The following is a 22,341-nucleotide window of genomic DNA, read 5'->3' on the forward strand; positions in this document are numbered from 1 at the left end:
TCTAGGAATTGAACCTATGGCTCCAGCTTGGCAGGTGGATTCTTTACCACTAGTATATTCTGCTCCATGCATTCACTCATCCTTTGCTCCTTTTGTCCTATAATGTTGTGTAAAGCTTCCCTAATAGCTCAGATGGTAAAGAGACCCAGGTTCAATCCCTGGGTCAGGAAGATACCCTGGAAAAGGGAATGGCAACCCACTCCAGTATTCTTGCCTGAGAATCCCATGGACAGAGGAGTCTGGTGGGATGCAGTCCATGGGGTTGCAAAGAGTCAGACACAACTGAGCAACTGACAGTAATACCGACACTAAATAATATGTTCACATATAATTGGTATTTATATAAATATAGTAATAAGTTTGATATATAATTAATAGAATCTCTGAAAGGAGTGAAGGCAAAATGTACTCTTCTTGAATTGCAGTATACTGATACTTTGGCTGCTGCTGCTACTGCTGCTAAGTCGCTTCAGTTGTTCTGACTCTGTGCAACCCCAGAGACGGCAGCCTACCAGGCTCCCCTGTCCCTGGGATTCTCCAGGCAAGAACACTGGAGTGGGTTGCCATTTCCTTCTCCAATGCATAAAAGTGAAAAGTGAAAGTGAAGTCGCTCAGTTGTGTCTGACTCTTCGCGACCCCATGGACTGCAGCCTACCAGGCTCCTCCATCCATGGGATTTTCCAGGCAAGAGTACTGGAGTGGGATACCATTGCCTTCTCTGATACTTTGGCTGAGTATAGAGTTCTAGGCTGTAAAGAGTTTTCCTTTCAAGCATTGTTCATGCTGAAGAGAACTCAGGTACCAGACTAAGTCTAAGGTCTGTTTTTCCCTAAAAAACTTTTAGTATTATCTCAGTATTTTAAGTACTTATATGTTTTCAGTGGCATACTTGAGGCTCTTTTTGAACTTATGATATTCATTCAGTGAGGCTTGTTGATGCCTGGCTTCCTTCAGCTAAGGAATCCTCACCTCTCTCATTTCTGTAATAATTGCTGTCTGCCACCTTTCTGTGGCTCCTTATACTTGGATAGTAGACCCTCCAGAGGTGTCCTTTCTCATACTTTTTGTCTTTATTCATTAGTCCATATCTGTAAGAGCCTCTTGGCTGTTTCTTTAGTCTTTCTACAGTATTTTATTTCAGTGAGCATGGTTTAGTTTCTAAGTATGCTTTCTTGTTCTCTATTTTAATTATTCTCTTTAGCAAACTTCTGTTTTTGCTTTTTAGTTGTAATAGCTTTTCCTCTGCCTAAGTTTATCAGATATTTCCCCCTACCCCACCAGCCATTTTTTACATTATCTCTGTTTTCCAGCCTGCCTATTTGAGTATTTATCTATAATGTTGCTGGATTGCCTGATAAAGTGGTGTGCTTGATTGTTTGGTTAATAAAGGAAAAAACAACTGACTATTGTGGCTTTCTTTTATTTTTTTAGAACTGTTTATTCTTAAAATTCCTATCTGAGTAGAAATTCTGGGATTAAAAGACATAAGAAAGTGTGATCAGGTATCACATTTGGGTAAAGAGGTACGATTTGGCATCAGTGGATCTCCACCACTCTTATGAGATCTCTTATGAGAACGAGAGGATTGTTATTCTCAGATGCGGAAATCTAACTAAAACTTTGTCTTTCTCCTGGGAATTTGTTTAGTCATTTTAGAGTGCACTATCAATTTTTATCTTATTTTGGATCTTGATTTTGAATTAATATTATTACTTAACTAGTAGTAATAGTTGCTTTAGTCATGTTGGTAGTATTTTATTATTTGCTTGGGGGTGAATCCAGCTCTTTGCTGGGCTCCAGAATGGAGAAGATGTACTGAGGAAGAGAACAGTGTATGTAGCTGTTTCAAATACAGAACTTGTGTTGGGTTCTGTTTTCAGTCACACTTCTGAATCTTGCACTCCACTGAGATTCCTGCACAGATGCCCCACCCACTGTGCAGTCCCCTTAGAGCATGTTTTGGACGGTGACTTCCCCTGCCTGTTCTTAATAATAGTCCCTTGTCCTCTTCTGTCTGCGTCACCATCATCTCAGTGCCCACTCTTCTTTGCTCTTACCTATTTTCTCCTTTTTATCCTACTATGTTGCATAAGTAGTATGTTCACATATAACTGATACTTATATAAACGTATTTGTAAGTGTAATATATGAATGTTTAATAGAATCTCTGAAAAGAGGGGAGGCAAAATGTACTGTCTTCGTCAATTCCAGTAGTTGCATATCTAAAGTATCACTAAATCTTTTCTATCTAATCATATACGAGTAGATGGATTCTGAATCTTTTCACTGTGGTTTGCTTTTGGTTTTCCTTTTCGGGGGGATTATTTTAGGATTTAAAATTCTTTAAAGCATAAGACCTACGGCCAATTATTCACATACTTACCTTGGATGTATTACTTCTGGGTGTGCAATACACTCCTGATATCTGAAATTTCTCTTGCCACAAATGCCTGTTTTTCAATAGTATAACATTTTGTGATCACAGTTATTTCTGAACTTCCTTTACTCATGTAATATGTACACATTTCCCCCCAAGAACAACAACCACAGACAATTTGACTTGATCCCTTTTCCTATGATCTGTAAAAGTAGGACTTCACCCTTACGCTGGTTTGGCACATTCAGTGTTGTATGGCATATACAACACCCTTCCAGGAGTGAGGTTTTAAAGTGAGGCCTGTAGGTCTCCATAAACTAAAGCACTCTGAGGCTCCCGGTCATCTACTATTCACTTCATTTTTTTCGCTCCTCTTACAACTAGGAAATCACATTTCAGCGCCTTTGATCTTGGTGAATGCACACAGCTAGGCAGGAAATGGGAAGAGGCATTAGTGAGTAGCTGTTGGCCAGCGAGCTTTTGGAAGTCTTGCTCTGTGGAATTCTGGAGGTACAGAAAATGCCTCTGTCACCTCTGTGAAATATGTGGTGTCATATTAAAATGTAAGTCACGGGGAGAAATCATAAAAATAAAATCTAGCCAAAACAGAAGCAGGAGGAGGTTCCAGAAGACAGAGCAGAGTTTCCAAGAATGAAATTACATGACAGACATAGGAGTACCCAAGAGGATGTTGAAATTCAGAAAGCCTCTTCTCCAGGTGTGCCATGTAACAAATCTCCTCAGTGTATGCACTTTTGAAGCATGTTAATTGGAAGAAGAGCATGTGATAGTGGACAGTTTAATTCTGTTTGGCTCAGTGACCTTTTAAAAGGGAAGGGTCCTCTCTGAGATATTTCCAGTCCGCTCATGCGTCTGCCATTGAATTTGCATGGCAGAAGGTATGTGCATCACAGCAAAACTTGCCTCAGAGCAGAGCCTGCCTAATTGTCCAAAAAACGGTGCTTTAGGGGTATTGTTCCAGGGCAATAGAAGAGCTCTCCCCTGGGTTTGTCTTGCTACTGAGTGGTTGGACCTGTGAAGTTTTGAAAAGTGTATTAAGACATAGACCTGCAGACCCCAAATTTGGAAGGAAGTAGTTTTGTCTAGTTTTATACAAATTTGTGCATAGAGCTGCTGGAGGCTCTCCTGCTTCATACAATCTGACAGCCTCATGGAAAGTTCAATAAATGGTTATTGCCTGGATAAGTGAGGACTCTTTCTATTGAGCTCAAGAGTCCATCACTGAGAAACAAGTGCCTTTTCTTTTCCCCTGTATGTCTCTCAAGTATCTATTTCCCCCTCTTCTAGCCCAGGAAAGATACATTTCATTCATCCATTTAACAAACATTTTCCTTAGGGGCCTGCCCAGGTGCACTGGTCACCTTTCTTGCCCTTGCACTGACGTTTTTCTGACATACCTCGTTTATACTACCTTTCATGTGATTTCTTTTGGATGCCCAATTCGCTGAGGGCTGGAATCACGACTTTCTCTCCTGGCATTCCTAGCACCTGGCAGAGCCCAGCTCATAGTGATCGGTCAGTAAAAGTGTGTTGAATATATGATTGCCAAATGAAATAGAAGCTCTGACTAGAGATGTCTATAAATATCAATTCATTGACTAACATATCAGATGTATCAGGGTGTGGAGTTGGGGTTCAAACCCTAATCACTTCACTCCAGAGTCTATGCTCTTAACACTGTTCTAGACTGCCTCTGTGTAAACGAATATCATGGTGTAATAAGTGTTTATAGCCACTGGTGTGGGAGAAAGAACACTGGCTTATAAAGTATGTTCAGAAACTTGCTCATGTATGCAGTATGGAAAAAGTCATTTCTGATTTCTGAAACTCAGTTTGCTCATTTCTAAAATGAGAAAGTTATACTGGATGTTCTTATACAATTCATGACAGCTCTAGAATGCTCTAATGATGTACCTAGTGGTATGTATTAGAATGTAGACTCGTGTGCTCTAATAGATGAGAGGAAAAAAATCCAGGCAAGACATGAGTCAAGAAGATACAAGAGATGTTTTGGCAGTGATGGGGACAGATTTAAACACTTTGAACGATGGACAAAGCTTATATAAATGAAGAGGCAGAATTAAAAACAGCTTTGGGCAGAGGTGGACAAAGGATTGGGACTTCCTGGGCGGCACTAGTGGTAAAGAATCCGCCTGCAATGCAGGAGACGCAGGAGAGGTGTGTGTTTGATCCCTAGCTCAGGAAGATCCCTGGAGGAGGGCATGGCGACCCACTCCAGTATTCTTGCCTGGATAATTCCATGGACAGAGAAGCTTGGTGGGCTACAGTCTATGGGGTTTCAAATATGACTGAAGTGACTTAGCAAGCACACACGCAGGCAAAGAATCTAAAGACGGCTGGTACTCACTTTAGAAACAGAAACTCTGAAAGTTAAGTCAATTTCCAGAGGACAGAAACTGGGCGTTTCTGTCTCTTAAGTTTTATGAGTTGGTACATAGTGTGGAAGCACATGGACTGGAAATAGCAGTACCACTATATAAAAATTTACACGTGTGACAAGGAATGATACTGATCATGGATGTACTGAAAACTATCCTCAGACTCATTTAAATATTTTTAAATATTAACTACTTATTTTAAATTATTTGAGAAATTAAATACATATTTTAAAAGATAAATATTCCTAAATAGTATGAGTGACTGTTTTTGTTGAATTAGTGACTTTGTTTTTATCTATCCAAATTGTTTGTTTTTGTCTATCCTGAAAATTAGGGAAACAATGAGTAAGTGTGATTGGGCACTATTTTTTAACCTGTATCAGCCACTGAAAGGCTAAAGTCCAGTCTTAGTCTACATGCAACACATTTTCATTAATTTGGGTGAAGAATAAGTGAAAAGCATGATTTTTTTGAAAAGCTATGATTTTTAAAAATAATTTTGTTATTTTTCATTTTGGTGAAGAATAAATGGAAAGCGTGATTTTTTTGAAAGGCATGATTTTTAAAAATAATTTTGTTATTTTTCATTTTATTCTAACAGTTAAAAAACATTAAAGATTTTAGTTGATAGACATTACAAAAATCCCAAAGCAAGGACAATTTACAGTGCATTTGTTTAATTGTTTTATTTTGTTTAGGGAATCATAATATTCCAGAAAAGTAAAGATAAACTGAGTTTCTAAGCAAAAAAGCAAATAGTATGACATATGTAATCACTTAAACCAGGCTAAACATATGCATTCACTCCAATAAATTGTTGCTTCTCATAGACTCCTAGATTATGTATTCTAGAAAAATTTGATTTGTGCTTAACATGTGAATTATATATAAATAAGTATTTTTTAAAGTATTCATTTTTAAATTTTTGGCTGCGCCTGTCTTCATTGCTGTGCACAGGCTTTCTCAGTTGTTCAGGGTGACAGCTACTCCCCAGTTGCGGTGCGTGGGCTTCTCATTGGGGACTTCTCTTGTTCTGAGCATGTGTTCTAGAGCGCAGGCTGAGTGTTTGTGGTGCACGGGCTTAGTTGCTCCATGGCGTGTGGGATCTTCCTGGACCAGGGATCAAACCTGTGTCCCCTGCATTGGTCGGTGAATTCTCAATCACTAGACCACCAGGAAAATCCCCTAAATAGATTTTTCTGATGTCTAAATAAACTGCTCTCCTGGAATTATACTTACGTTATTTGCATTTTACCACTCAGAGAGGTTCATAGTGAATAGTACATCCTGATGGCAACTACAAAAATCTTGGTTCAAGTTTTGCCTTACTACTTGTTTCTTGTGTTACTTTCAGAAAGTTGCTCAACTTTTCTGATGCTCAGTTTCCTAACACGATAAAAAGGAATTGTTAATGACATTTGCTTTCTAATTTGTTGTGAAGAAAACAGGTGAAGGTTATACACATATGGTTTGTGTGTTGTATAGTAGGTGCTCAATGAAAGTTGAAAGTGGAGAGTGAAAACATTGGCTTAAAGCTCAACATTCAGAAAACGAAGATCATGGCATCCGGTCCCATCACTTCATGGGAAATAGATGGGGAAACAGTGGAAACAGTGTCAGACTTTATTTTTTGGGGCTCCAAAATCACTGCAGATGGTGACTGCAGCCATGAAATTAAAAGACGCTTACTCCTTGGAAGGAAAGTTATGACCAACCTAGATAGCATATAGAAAAGCAGAGACATTACTTTGCCAACAAAGGTCCATTTAGTCAAGGCTATGGTTTTTCCTGTGGTCATGTATGGATGTGAGAGTTGGACTGTGAAGAAGGCTGAACGCCTAAGAATTGATGCCTTTGAACTGTGGTGTTGGAGAAGACTCTTGAGAGTCCCTTGGACTGCAGGGAGATCCAACCAGTCCATTCTGAAGGGGATCAGCCCTGGGATTTCTTTGGAAGGAATGATGCTAAAGCTGAAATTCCAGTACTTTGGCCACCTCATGCAAAGAGTTGAGTCATTGGAAAAGACTCTGATGCTGGGAGGGATTGGGGGCAGGAGGAGAAGGGGACGACAGAGGATGAGATGGCTGGATGGCATCACTGACTCGATGGATGTGAGTCTGGGTGAACTCCGGGAGTTGGTGATGGACAGGGAGGCCTGGCGTGCTGCGATTCATGGGGTCATAAAGAGTTGGACACGACTGAGTGACTGAACTCAACTGAACTGAATAAATTCATTGACTAGGTGCTCAATAAATTACTTATGAATCACTAAATTAAATGGAAATATAAGTCTGTTCTGGTTTAAAGCATCTTCAACTCCATGCATTAATGCATTTAAGTGACAAAGCAGTAGAACATATTGCAAATAACAGGGGTGCCAGAACTTGGGTTCTAAAGCTATTAAATAGTTGTGTGATCCTAGTAGGCCAATCAAATGTGTGTGGAAAAATGATCAAAAATAGTTGATCAATAGTTGATTAAAAATATTGAACTATAATTATATAATGTGATGTGCTTCAATGATTCCCACTCCTTGGACTTTGAAGTTTCTGAAAATGGTCTCTGAATCTATATGTACATATATTATTTTGTCAATCAGCAGATATTAAAGTGTATTTGTTCTCATTAAAATTATTACTATTAAAAAGGGACATATAGTCTGATACAAAAAAAAAAAAAAGTGAGGATGAATTACCTATGCTGGGCCTCTGAGATCAGCTAAAATCGCTCATCTCCATTTTTCATTTTCACTGAGATTTGTCCTGTGAGGTTCAGCAATCCTTGGCCAAAACTCAGCTCCGTAGTACATGATTGGAATAGACTGGTGTCAGTTCTGCCCTTATGAAAGAATGGCTTTCTAGAATACATGTTCTTTTAATTATGCCAGTGTATCCTTTCTTGTCTGCCCCTTGGGTTGCCATCATTTTCTCTAGTAACGTCCTGATTTGCAGATCAGTGCCCCACGTGGATGAGTTCTGTTTCGGCTACCCATCCTGTGTAGTACTTTGATTAATCTTAAAATTCTTCTATTTTTCAGTGGAAAGAAATAAACCACATTTCTGGAAAATGAGGAAAGTATATGAAAAATGTTGTGAACCCTGTACTGACTTTAGATTAAAGGAAGCGAATTTGAGCCAATTTGATTGAGATACCTGTGTACTTGTGTACTTTGAATTTCTTCAGAAATTGTCGGTGTGTTCAAGATGCCACATGGCGGGTGGAGGCTTCCTGTCTTACCACTCAAGGGTTCATCATGCTGAGAACTCAGCAGTCAGTTTATGCCCCTCATGGGACCTACATGACCTTGTGATGTGCATGAATCTCTCTGGGTCTGCTTTCTGGAGAACACCTGTCACTGAGTTGTGTGTGAGAAAAGAGAGGTCTTTGGTGTACTTTACCAGTTTTGGAAGGTACTTGATGAAGTAGTCATCCCTTTTGTCTCTCATCACTTGATTGCCTGCCATTCTAAATGATTCCTTCCAATTATTCTTTAGATCTCACTAAAAGAATTCTGCTGGTCGTTCATTCTGGTTCTGTCTCTGTATTTAACACAGACACAGTCCTCATTACTTTCATCAAAGTCATTTGATAATCTCTTTAATGGGAAATCCCTGATTACAGTTGCATTCTTTTGGCAACCCTCAGGGGTTGAAATTGCTCTAATTTTTTTGGTTCTGTGCATTAGGCTGAGATGAAATCCCTTGAGGACAATCTCTTCCTTATTGAATTCTTGGGGAAGAAAAGACTATGTGTGAGCAAGGTGGGGAAATGTGCAACATTAAATGTAGTGGAAGCTGTGCCTTTTGCATCTTTTAATAGACCATTGTAAAAATGTAAATGTTCTTTAATTAGTTTTACTTGTTAAATTCATATTTCTTCCAAATGTAATTCAAGGCTGAGATCATCCAAAAGATGGCCAGATTTACACTGATTACCCTGGCAGCTCAGATGGCAAAGAATCTGCCTGTAATGCAGGAGACTTGAGTTTGATCCCTAGGTCATGAAGATCCCCTGGAGAAAGGAATGGCAACCCACTCCAGTATTCTTGCCTGGAGAATTCCATGGACACGGAAGTCTGGTGGGTTATAGTCCGTGGAGTCACAAAGAGTTGGACACGACTGAGTGACTGACAATTTCACTTTCACCATCACAATGTATTCATTTGATTAAGGGCATCAGAGGTGAAAATGGAATTACGTAGGGTTCATCACATATCACCAAGGTCTGCAGTGGTAATATAGAACACAGAGGAAGAAGCTTCAGAACACAGCTGAGCAAACCCATCTGGAAAGAAACCTCAATCAAAATAATGCTCAGTGGAAGGAAAATATTTTCAAAGATCAAACTGTTAGGGGGACCAGTGCTTGATGGAAGGATCCCACATTACTTATCATTAGTAATTGGTAATTGGACAGTTTAATGTATTGTTAAAACCTGTGTGAATGAAAAGGGGAAATCTTAACAATTATCCTGTGACAACAGGCTTGGATGGACGATATACCTGGTAATAGTCCAGTTCCTATACATCTGCACTCTTAAGCACACAAAAGACATCTTGTAATGAAAGAAACAGTCAACTAAGAAAAATAGTACTCAAACTTTCAACAAAGCTGGGAAAGACTTGTTTGGCCAAGATGGGAGAGAAATTCTAGATGTGTTGAAAGTTGTGCACTGAGTAGCAGAGAGTGTATCTCAAACTGCTCCTCCTGTCCTGCGTTTACAGGTTTGTGGTTTTGTCTAGTCTCTATGTCATGTCTGACTCTACCTCCCCACGGACTGCAGCACTCCAGGCTCCTCTGTCGTCCACTCTCTCCTGGAGTTTGCTCATATCCATGTCCATTGAGTCAGTGACACTCTCTAACCATCTGTCCTCTGCCAACCCCTTCTCCTTTTGTCTTCAATCTTTCCCAGCATCAGGGATTTTTTTTCCCCAAAGACTTAGGTTTCATCTGTCAAAACGACTTGTCCCCGAGACTGTGATTTAATGAGTGATACTAGCTGGCAGTCACCCTAAGTATGCCTTAGTTGATGACTCTAAATCCTGACAGCTCTGCCATTGTTCAGCTGTCTTAGAAGGAAGGGTTTGATTACCAGCATAGAGTGCTTTCCAGTCTCATGAACTATTTTTTTTTTTTTAACTTATTGCCAAAGTCTGTAATTAGTAGGATGGTAAGAAATAGCTTATTAACTAAGACATGTGTAGATTACCATTGCTGCTGCTAAGTTGCTTCAGTCGTGTCCGACTCTGTGCGAGTCTATAGACAGCAGCCCACCAGGCTCCCCCGTCCCTGGGATTCTCCAGGCAAGAACACTGGAGTGGGTTGCCATTTCCTTCTCCAATGCAGGAAAGTGAAAAGTGAAAGGGAAGCTGCTCAGTCCTGTCGGACTCTTAGCAACCCCATGGACTGCAGCCCACCAGGCTCCTCCATCCATGGGATTTTCCAGGCAAGACTACTGGAGTAGGGATGCCATGGGGAAAATGATTTCCTAGGACCAGATTGGTGGTGGTGGTTTAGTTGCTAAGTTGTGTCCAACTCTTGCGACCTCATGGACTGTAGCCTACCAGGCTCCTCAGTCCATAGGATTTTCCAGGCAAGAATACTGGAATGGGTTGCTTTTTCCTTTTCCAGGAGATCTTCCTGACCCAGGCATCGAGCCCAGGTCTCCTGCACTGCAGGTAGATTCTTTACTGACTGAGCTATCAGGGAAGCCCAGGTCCAGATTGATCTAAGCTAAACCTTTTGGAAACTGCCTCAGCCAGTTAAAAGAAAGAGATCACAGACTTCTAAGATCCCTGTCAGCATCTTTTATCTGCTTTTGACAGCTCTTAAACCAGCAGTGTAAGAACTTCAAGTGAACAAAACATAAGTTTACAATTTTATGGACCTATTAAATGAGGGCCCTATATTATGTGTGCATTCTAAGTATAGACATTGATTTCATAGCAGTATAATTGATGGTATTCAAAAGTGGGGGAAAAAATTGGCTTGGGAAGCAGTAAAAATGTTCAAGACTCAACCAAAATTGAAAAAAAAAAAAAAAGAAATCAGGATACCTGAGTTTTAATTTTAGTTCTTCTTTTGATTTGGTTTACAAATATATGGAATTTAATATTTCTTGCCTTAAAAATAAATCAGTGAAAATGCTCATGATGGTGTCTTGGCTGCTTCTAACCCTGCAGAGAGACTGCCATAGAGAAAAGTGCTTAGATGCAGGGGTGGGGAGAGGATGGAGACTGTGGAGCCACATATATGTATGTAAAATGACCCTGAAAATGAACTTCAACTCGGGAACAGATTGGCAGGCATTTGACTCCTCACACACTAAGGAGATCCTCTCCTCCACACCCATTGGGTTGGGATGTCTCATTTGCTAAAGAGATTCATCTTCCAAAAATATTAACTATGTTTTGTGTATTTTTTATCAAAGATTACTGAGGAAATGTGGAAATTCGTTTGTCTATTGGTTATTTGGATTTAAAAAAGAGAAAAAAAATCATCTTTTTCATCCCATCAAGACTTAGTTTGATACATTTTGCAGGAACTTTTAAAGATGATAAGACCTGGATGTATTTCTCTATGTGTGTGCAAATATTTTACATTGGTTTAAATGGTTTAATTTATATTTGATTATTTTAAATTACATTAACATTAGACATGACCCTCTCAAGTTATCTTATGGAAGACTCTATTTCGAAGATCTCCATGACTCTGTCTGGTGCTGGCAGCCTCCCTTATCAGTGCAGTGTTAATATCTTGGTCAATTGCGTGGATCTACTTTTTAAATTAGCCAGTTCCTTCTGTGCCATTAACTAGGAAACTCAAAACACTTGAGGGCATTTCATTATTATTTAACATTCCTAATATGACAGTGAAAGTGTGGGGAGCTGGGTGAAGAAGTCAGCTGAGGTTTTCTTGTATGATAACCATTCTTGAAAACCTGGTGCAGTGAGAGCTCATTCCTTAGCAGGTGCAAGGGTGTTTGGGGGAAGCAGCTGTTGAATTCGGAGAAGGCAATGGCACCCGACTCCAGTACTCTTGCCTGGAAAATTCATGAATGGAGGAGCCTGGTAGGCTGCAATCCATGGGGTCACTAAGAGTCGGACACGACTGAGCGACTTCATTTTCACTTTTTACTTTCATGCATTGGAGAAGGAAATGGCAACCCACTCCAGTATTCTTGCCTGGAGAATCCAAGGGACAGAGGAGCCTAATGGGCTGCTGTCTATGGGGTTGCACATAACTGAAGCAACTTAGCAGCAGCAGCAGCAGCAGTAGCTGTTGGATTGGTTGAGCACATGGGCTCTGTAGTCAAATAAACCTGGATTTGAATCTCAGCTCTGTTGTTTACAAGTTGCACTGTTTACCGTTACTGAACCTTTCAGATCTCTATGCCCTTAATACATTAGCAACCATTTTATTTTATTATATAATTTCATATCCAAGGCAGTTAGGTAATGGCAGGTCTATAAGGGTAATGTTCTTTAAGAGTTCAAATTTAAATTTCTTCAGGCCCAGTATGCTTAATGATAAATGAGTGAATGTTTAAAAAAAAAAAAAATGTTGTGCTGATTTCTGAAAAACAAGCCAGTTCGGTGATGACCATGATGACGTTAATTGGTGCAGCTTCTCTATAGCTCTACCCTCTTCATTTACTACCATTTCAAGTCTTTTGCTTAAGTTTTTCTAGACCTTGCTCATTTTTCTTGCTAACATCTGTTGCTGTGTAAGGGGAAATTTTGAATGAACAGATAAAATCTTCCTACTAGCTACTGTCCTAAATATAGTCTCTGACATCAGGTCTGGCCAGAGAGATAGCCGAGGTTATTTTTAGGAAGTCAGCACATAAGGAAATTAGGTAATAGTAAGAAACTCCTGGTTTCTATCTCTGTACGTAACCCATTATGAGACACACGCATCTACACCAGTATCTTGTTTTCCTGCCCCTCGGGTATTCCGAGTCACTCCCTATCTTGTCTTTAGAACATTAAGCAGAAACTTGAGACAGGAGGTAGCAAATGCAACCTTTGCATTTGATCTTGTGATTTTTTCTGTGCAGAGCTTCATAGAATTTCATTTCCGGTTAATAAGGGGGAAATTGGAACTGAGGAGAAAGCTTAGGCTCTGCCAAAATATACCAAGGGTTACTAAGTTCAAATGTAGAAAATAGAAAATGGGAATGAAAATGGAAAAGTCCTGGCAGATGGCTGTGTAGCAGTCTTTCCTTAAAAACGGAATGGCGCCCAGCGCTTAATGGTACAATGTCTTATCACAGAATTATAACAAAATTGCTCTGTTTATGCGTCTTTCTTTTCTAAAGCCTGAGTGTCTGACAGCCAGATGATACATCTAGTACCATCCTCACTTTACAGAGTGGAAGGATGAGACAGAAAACTATCACTACCCTGCCAGGAAAACGTTTCTAAGCATTTAATAACAGCCATTTAGGCTGCATCTATGCAATTCCACGCGTAAGTATGAATGTCAAAAGTGTATTGAATGTTCCAGGTGTTTCAGATACACAGTTGGTTTATTTTTGTATAAATAATACATTCAGGTAATTGAGGTATAAAATTTTTATTTGGAGTTTTATCAGCATGCTGGCAATCATAGATTAAAACGATTTCCCTTTTTCAAAATGATACACATGAACTTACAAAGCAGAAAGAGACTCACAGACTTCAAGAGTGAGCTTATGTTTGCCAGGGGAAGGAGGAGGCTAAGAGATACTTAGGGAGTTTGGGAATGACATGTACACACTGTTTTTAGAATGGATAACCAGCAAGGATCAGTATAGTGCAAGGAACTCCCTCAATGTTTTGTGGTATCCTGGAAGGGAGAGGAGTTTGGGGGAGAATGGATATATGTAAAGGTATGGCTGAATCCCTTAGCTGTTCGCTGGAAACTATCACTTCATTATTAATTGGCTCTATCCCAATACAGAATAAAATGTTCAAAAAATAATAATTGCCACCTCAAGAAAAGGTTTTCCTTTTTTATGTCCTACCTATTTCATTTGTCAGGTTCTTTTAAATATTATTAGTCATATATTTATTTATTTTAGCACCTTTTTAGTAAATAGTACTTTATCCAGAATCAGAATGAATGACTTATTTGATATTGGATATTATTAACAAAAAAATTTCCTATACTGCACAAAACTCACTAGACAAAGGCATCTTCCAGAAAGTTAACTCAGGTCACTAACCTCAGTGGCAACCACCAAAACAGTTATTGGTGTAATTCTCCGAGCAGATATTATACTAGGCAAGGGATGATTACTATACCTTAATACTTTCTGTGATGGCCACTCAGGGTCGTCAGTGGGTGTGCATTCTTCATTCCAAAGCACAGACTCTTCTACATCTACTTTTGAGTTTTGTCTTCTCTCCAACAGTCAGCTGTTACTTCTTATTGCTATAATAGCTCCCAGTAACAATTCCTGTAGGCTTCAAACCTGATAGGAATAGGAAAGATAGATAATCAAGCTTGATAATTAGTGCGGGGGCTTGAATCTCATGCTTAAGTAGTGGTTTAAAAAGAATCCATGGGACTGTAATTGCAGACTATAGGATATGGTTTTAATAAAGTAGACCCACAAAATCTGTTCAGATTCTCCTTTCTGTCCAGAGATGGAACCATGTTCCCGAAGCCCTCCCAGCACTGAGTTTATTGCTGAAACTTGCCAGGACAGTGGGTGTGGGTCCCCAGGAGGCATGTCTGGCAGTTCTTAGTATCCAGCTTGTTGATTTGCCCTGTTCCTTTCCTCTGTTCTGCTTATTGTGACGTTAAAAGTAACTCAGGCCATTTCATTCTCAGTCAGTGTCACTATTGCAAATTCATGATGAAATTGGCCATGTGGAGAAAAGAATAAGTGCGGTATATTCTTTCATTGTAGCCATATTTGTTAATTACTGGGTGGGGTTTAGGAAGAATTTATGCACTATTTATGAACAAATTATTGATTATTCCTTCCAATTCATATGGACAATCTAGAGGTAGAACAGCTTTAATTTTAAAAATGCTTGAAAGACATATAGTAGTTAAAACAAAATCTCTGGATAAGATGACCTAAATTCAAATCTTAAATATACTATTCTTTGCTATGTACTTTTTGGCAAGTTGCCTCATTCTCCTCATGCAAAATAGGGATGATGATAGGAGTTGCTTATGGGTTGTTATTATGAGTAAGTTAAATGAGTTACTATGTGTAATATGCTGGAACAGCAATAGGGCTGGGGTAAGCTCCATGTAAATGTTAGCCCTTAAATGAAATGAGAACTTTTGTAGAGATACTCCATAAAGACAACATACTCCATAAACACAAAGATAAATGTAAACATTTATCTTTAGCTTTTTAAAAAAATTAATTTTGTTGTTGTTGCAATGCATGAGCTTTTCTAGCTGTAGCGCATGCGCTCTGGAGTGCACGGGTTCAGTAGTTGTAGTCCACAGGCTTAGTTGCCTCATCGGCATGTAGGATCTTAGTTCCATTACAAGAGGTCAAACCTACGCTCCCTGCATTGGAAGGCAGATTGTTAACCACCAGACAGACCTCCAAGGAAGCCCCTATCTGAAGCTTTTAAGCCCCTAAAGATATCAGCCCCAAACTCCTCCATGACCTACCATACTAATAGTAAGCAAATGAAGAAGATACTACTCATGTTATAATAATAAGAAGAAATCAGATGTGTATAAGGCAAACAGGATATAATCTAGAACCCAGGGCTTTTGAACTTATTCCGGTTTCTTCTCATAATAATCACATTGTGGCCTTACTTAAATAAAATTAACTCTTTAAAATCATTAACCACTGCAAGCATAAATATTAATATCCACTTACTTGTGTTTCCAAATTGCTGAGTCTACCTGTAGCATTACTTGAGCATTGCACAAATACTATTGGAGGAGATAATCCTCAAAAAGCTACCGTTGTCTTCTTTTTTCCTCTTTCTTTCCAGTGGGAAAGTATATGCTTTGAAGTATATGCTTCCCTGTTGTTCTATATAGTTTTTCCCTCTCTTCTTTTATGCCCACATGTCTTAGGAACTCCTTTATAGAATCAGGTGAAGATTACCATTAATATGATCTGTTTACCATTAACATTACCCAAATTGTCGTGATTTACTCTTCTCAGACTTATCATGACCCATGTAGTTTTAGGAAACATTCTAGACCCTGCAGAGTTTGTAGCCCTGATTAGAAATGGAGCAAATCTGTTCAGGCTTTGATTTTGTTTTGTCTGTATGATCTATTATGTGTGCATGGTTCCTATGTTTAAGTCAACCGAAATGTGTTTAATACTCTTAAATGATCGGAAATTTATTGTTAAATATTAAAAAATAGTCTGAGATATCTCAGGACTATTATTCTGTAATCCCATGCACAGAGGAGCCTGGAGGGCTATAGTCCATGGGGTTGCACAGGGTCAGATACAATTGAGCGACTAACCAACCAACCAACCAAACAATATTGTAGATAGAGTGTTTTTGTTCAGTTGTTTGTTTGAAAGAGGTTTAGGACAAAAGTGAATCATATAGATAAATATTTTAGGAACAGCTAAGTGGAAGAAAGTTCACCTGTATCTTATACCAAATTATTATGACAGAAAATCCTAACATTGACTTACAAAAACATAATGCTGGGCCATGTTTAAAAAGTTGCCAATGAAAAGGACTGCCTATATTGATGACATAGTAAAACTCATAGAATATTAGATATAGAAAGTACTAAAGGATTTTTAAACCCTTATGTGCTTATCTTTGGTCAACAAGTAAAATAGTATTTTTCTCATACTATCATATCATAGTTCTTAGTAAATAAAGTTACAGAACCCCTCTTTTAAAAGTTTTAACCATAGCAAGCATAAATATTAATATCCACTTACTTGTGTTTCTGAATTTAGACCACAGGTGTAAACAGCACTTGAATCCAGAGTGCCTGCTATATAATAGATTCAATGTAGATTAATGGAATGAGTCGTAATCATAGGTGATTTTTACTTTCTTCTTTGTGCTTTTTAGCGTTTCTGAATTTTTACATTGATTATGTGATTGTTCTGTGAGAGATTTTTTAAAAGCTGGTTAAATATGTAAAACTATAGACCTGGGCATCACATTAGTCTATTAGCTGGAACAAAAAAAAGATAAGTTTCCATCAGATACTAGGAAGTTTGAAGAACTGTATACAAATGCTAAGTGGTCAGATTTCTCTAAGAAAACGATATAAGCAGTTTGATCTGGAATTAGGGGAAGCTGCATAATATGGGAATCAGTTTAGTTCAGTCGCTCAGTTGTGTCTGACTCTTGGCGGCCCCATGAATCACAGCACGCCAGGTCCCCCTGTCTATCACCAGCTCCCGGAATTCTCTAAAACTCATGTCTATCGAGTCAGTGATGCCATGCAGCCATCTCATCCTCTGTCGTCCCCTTCTCTTCCTGCCCCCAATCCCTCCCAGCATCGGAGTCTTTTCCATTGAGTCAACTCTTCACATGAGGTGGCCAAAGTATTGGAGTTTCAGCTTTAGCATCAGTCCTTCCAATGAATACCCAGGACTGATCTCCTTTAGAATAGACTAGTTGGATCTCCTTGCTGTCCAAGGGAGTCTCAAGAGTCTTCTCCAACACCACAGTTCAAAAGCATCAATTCTTCAGTGCTCAACTTTCTTCACAATCCAACTCTCACATCCATACATGACCACTGGAAAAACCATAGCCTTGATTAGATGGACCTTTGTTGGCAAAGTAATGTCTCTGCTTTTTAATATGCTATCTAGATTGGTCATAACTTTCCTTCCAAGGAGTAAGCGTCTTTTAATTTCATGCCTGCAATCACCACCTGCAGTGATTTTGGAGCCCCAAGAAATAAAGTCTGACACTGTTTCCACTGTTTCCCCATCTATTTCCCATGAAGTGATGGGACCAGATGCCATGATCTTCGTTTTCTGAATGTTGAGCTTTAAGCCAATGTTTTCACTCTCCTCTTTCACTTTCATCAAGAGGCTTTTGAGTTCCTCTTCACTTTCTGCCATAAGGGTGGTGTCATCTGCATATCTGAGGTTATTGATATTTCTCCTGGCAATCTTGATTCCAGCCTGTGCTTCTTCCAGCCCAGCGTTTCTCATGATGTACTCAGCATATAAGTTAAAGAAGCAGGGTGACAATATACAGCCTTGATGTACTCCTTTTCCTATTTGGAACCAGTCTGTTGTTCCACGTCCAGTTCTAACTGTTGCTTCCTGACCTGCATATAGGTTTCTCAAGAGGCAGGTCAGGTTGTCTGGTATTCCCATCTCTTTCAGAATTTTCCACAGTTTATTGTGATCCACACAGTCAAAGGCTTTGGCATAGTCAATAAATTAGAAATAGATGTTTTTCTGGAACTCTTTTGCTTTTTCCATGATCCAGTGGATGTTGGCAATTTGATCTCTGGTTCCTCTGCCTTTTCTAAAACCAGCTTGAACAACTGGAAGTATGAAACCTTATAGATGAAAGACTGATTCCATCCTACTGGAGGCTAAATTCTCTCTGGCTTCACCTGAAGAGCAGTATTGGAGCTCTCCTCCAAGTTACCAAGAAGCCAGTCCAGCCCACTTCCCATATCAATTTGAGTTAACCATACAGTATAATATTTGGTGATGTTATTCTTAACTTTTTCATTTTCGTGAAAGAGAAACCATCCCCCCCCCCGAAAAAAAATCCTCTTAAATAGGCAACAAATTAATAGGCAACAAATAAGTAGTCCAAGAGGACACATGTAGTTCACCTGTGGAAAGTGCTGACTCGAAGCTCTCCCTGTATTAATGTGATAGAACCAAATAAAATGGAACCTTCATTGTATGAATGAACATCTCTCCAATTTGACCTTGCTGAGCTTTGTTTATTAACTTCTTTCAGTATCCATGGAAAAAAAAATCTCCGTGTCTCCTTTTTCTCAGGCCACTTTCCTGACAGATAGCACCTCTCTCTCCTTTACTTTTTTGTGAATTGCACTTGAACTGCCCAATGCTGAGAAAATGAATGAATGACTCACCCTCTATTCAGTTGCGGATTTTCTGCAGCTGGCCAACACCGTCCTGTGAATGTGAATTCTGTCATCAGGGTTGAATTAAGATATTAACTGGCAGTTACTCATTAATTTCCACCATGAACAATGACTTGACTCTGTCAGCCATTTCTGAAACATTTCCGCTGACATTTTTCATGCTGAATTGAACTGGACTTAAAAGCTGGGACAGGCACATGGGAGGAAGTTAGAAATACCAGTAATGCTGATGGGTGCCGTCCAACAGGAACCAAGGCGAATGGATTTAACACAGAATACATGACAAAACACACACACACACACATGACCGATTATACTTATAACTGCGTTTCACTTTTAGGATACCCCCACGAGTATTTGTGGTTCTTATCATATTTTTTTCCTCATGTATACTTAAAATATAGAGCAGATATTATACTTATTTTTTACAGAAAAGAATGGGTTAAATAGTCAATAACTGAGCAAAAGCTATGTCCAAGTTCTGCAAATTTTCACATAAATTATTCCTTTTACCTTTCACAGCCCCACCCTTTAAATTGTATTATCCCAATTTATAGATGTGAAAACTGAGACTAATTAACTTGCCTAGAGTCAGGGTGGCAGAGCCAAGATCAGAATTCAACTTTCCCTTTCTCTAATTTCACATTCTGTCCTGTACAAACATAAATGTTCTTTAAAAAAATAATGAATACGTAATGGCAGGGTTTGTATCCATCAGGCACAATTTTCTGCCAGAATTACAGTGTTTACCTGAAGTAAAATATGGTCATAAACAAAGCAGAGAGTGCAGCTGGTGATTCCATCTGGGATGATTAACTGGCATATACAGTATTTTTTTCCTTCAGTTGCAAAATGAATGCAATGAAACCTCAGGGTAATGGGTTTATTCCCATAGGGGACAAGGTGATCTGAATGATGTACCAGGGAAATGCTTCATGTGGGAATAAAATTTCAAGGGATTCATTAAGTATCTTTTGTAATTCTTAAAATAGTGTTCAGTGTATACACTCTCCAACTTAAAAACTGTGTATCACATGCATACAAACTTATACTCAAATATATACTTGGCTTTAAGAAATAGAGTATTTGTTTTAATGAAATGTAAGCAGTATTATAAAAAATATTTATAGGGAATTGGATAAGATTCAGGGCTGAGAGGAAAACAGTGGGAAAAAACCCTAAATACTAAGATAGTTGGCATTGTCTATAATAGCTGTTTAATAACTGTCAGAATATAGAGCATAAATTGAATTGCTTATCCTGCTTTTAAAGGAAAAATTTTCTCCCCTTTAGTCCAGCCTTAGTGGGGGAGAAGAAGATAAATGTTCAGTTCTCAACATGATTGTTAGTCTCACATTTGATTTTAGGATTCTACCAATGGAGAATGTCTGCAGGTGTCCTGGTATTTGAAGGAGCGGCTTGAAGGAAAGAAGGTGGAAAAGGAGCATCCTTCACCCTCCCCTTACAGAGTGCTCAAGTGACAGACTGCAGTGTGACACAGTCATGTCACTGTGATTTATTCCTCGGCTCTTTCTAGAAGCACAGTCGCTGCGCATGTGCTCAGGTAGTGACAGTCTGATGTTGCATGCTGCATAGGGATAGTGATAGCAATAAAAATATGGTGCATGAGGATAGATTTATTTTTTTATTACGTATGTAAAAAGTAATCCAAAAAAGAAAGCCTCTGTCCATCCCCAGAACTTTCAACATAACCACCTGCAGAGAGTAGATCCTTTAAAACCAAATGCAGCTGGAAAGTTCCCACGTATCATTTCCAGACTCAGAGCCTAGGAACAGGAGTGCCCAGGTGGGGTATGGTGAGTATATTAGTTAAGACTCTCCAGGGGAACAGAATTCATAGAATGTGTGAGTTTATTTAAGGAAGAAATTTATTTTAAGGAATTGGTTCATGTGATTAGGGAGGTCTAAAATCTGCACAGCGGATCAGTAGGTCATAGACCCGGAGAAGAAATGATATTGAAGTTCAAGTTATAAAGGTCGTCTCCTGGCAGAATTCTTCTTGCTTAAGGAGATCAGTCTTGTGCTCTATTTAGGTCTCCAACCAACTAAATGATGCTCACCCACATTATAGAAGGGCAATGTGCTTTACTTAAAGTCTACCAATTTAAACTGAAGCTCATCCAAAAACACCCTCATTGACACATTTAGACTATAGGCACCATATCCCAGCCAAGTGGACACACAAAATTAACCATCACAAGTCCATCTCTAGTCAAGTTGGAACCCATTTAACCCAGTTAACTCGGCACATCTCATTTAACCATATTGAATCACAATCTAACTATAATTACTGTCACTTTCTAAGGAACTGGAGTTTAGAACTTGACCAGAAAAATTTTGAGGAGACAGTTTGGTCCATAACATGGGAGTAGGCTTGGGCTTCTTTATTCTCATTCTTATTGGCAAAGACCATTGAGAAGAAGGGATGTTCCCTTTTATTTATTTTACCATCCTCTACATCTAGCCTTTAATGCTCCTGCCATGAGAGAATAGGATGAGAGCTGGGGCACAAAACAGGGATCGAGTCCAAACATCCTGAAAGTCAACAAGGAGGACACTCACATCAGTGGAGTAGAGATGGAAGAAGTGAACAGCTGAGATTGGTAGAAGACAGATTTGTTCTAAAATGAAAGAATGGATATCAAATACAGTAGATAGGTCATAAGATGTTTTGGGAGATATATTTCTTCCAGAAGAAGTATATTTACTGAAATCTTGGGAAAACTAATTTTATGGTGAGATACAACCAAGCCATCTTCCTTAGATTCCAGAGTCCTTTGAGCAGCTAGAGCTTTGATAAACATTGATGTCCTTGGGGATGTGGGATGCCACTGGGGAAAGAATAAAGATGTTCATAACTGTGGATTATTATCATTTGCCCAGGAGGCTCTTTGATTCTTAGTAGCATACTACTTCTACTTGAGGAATGTAGACACCCTGAGGTCTTCATGCCTCTGGCCAATCTGAATTGGAACCACAGGATATCCCTTTTACTTAAATAAGTCAAATCTGAAATTGGCTCTGAACAAGGATCTGGTGGGGATGGCAGAAGGAATCTCTCTTGAGATGAGAATATGCATGCCATTGAGAGAGACTCATCATCTAAACAGAGTCCTGGTGAAGATTCCCCAGAACCTTCATTGACAGTTTGAGCTTGTCAGTGAAGACCATGCTTATGCAGAGAGGTGATGATGGCATCCTCTCTCTCCACGTCTAGGGGGTATTTTCAAGGGGGTATTTTCAACATGGTGTTCTTACTCTTACATCTTGCCCTCACAAACAAGAAGAAACTAAACTGCCACCCTAGAGTGTGCCTTTAACCATAGAGGGCAGACAGCTACATGCCAAGTATCTTTTTCCTGTTCTTTGTCCCCCTTCAAGAGCACTGCAGCTGCATGACCACACACTCATCCATTTTGTTCCCTACTTCTAGTATTTGCTTGAAGATCTGATTTGAAAACAGATAGTATAAGTAAAATAC

The sequence above is a fragment of the Bos taurus genome, chromosome 27 (assembly GCF_002263795.3).
Source record: "Bos taurus isolate L1 Dominette 01449 registration number 42190680 breed Hereford chromosome 27, ARS-UCD2.0, whole genome shotgun sequence".
Lineage (NCBI taxonomy): Eukaryota > Metazoa > Chordata > Mammalia > Artiodactyla > Bovidae > Bos > Bos taurus.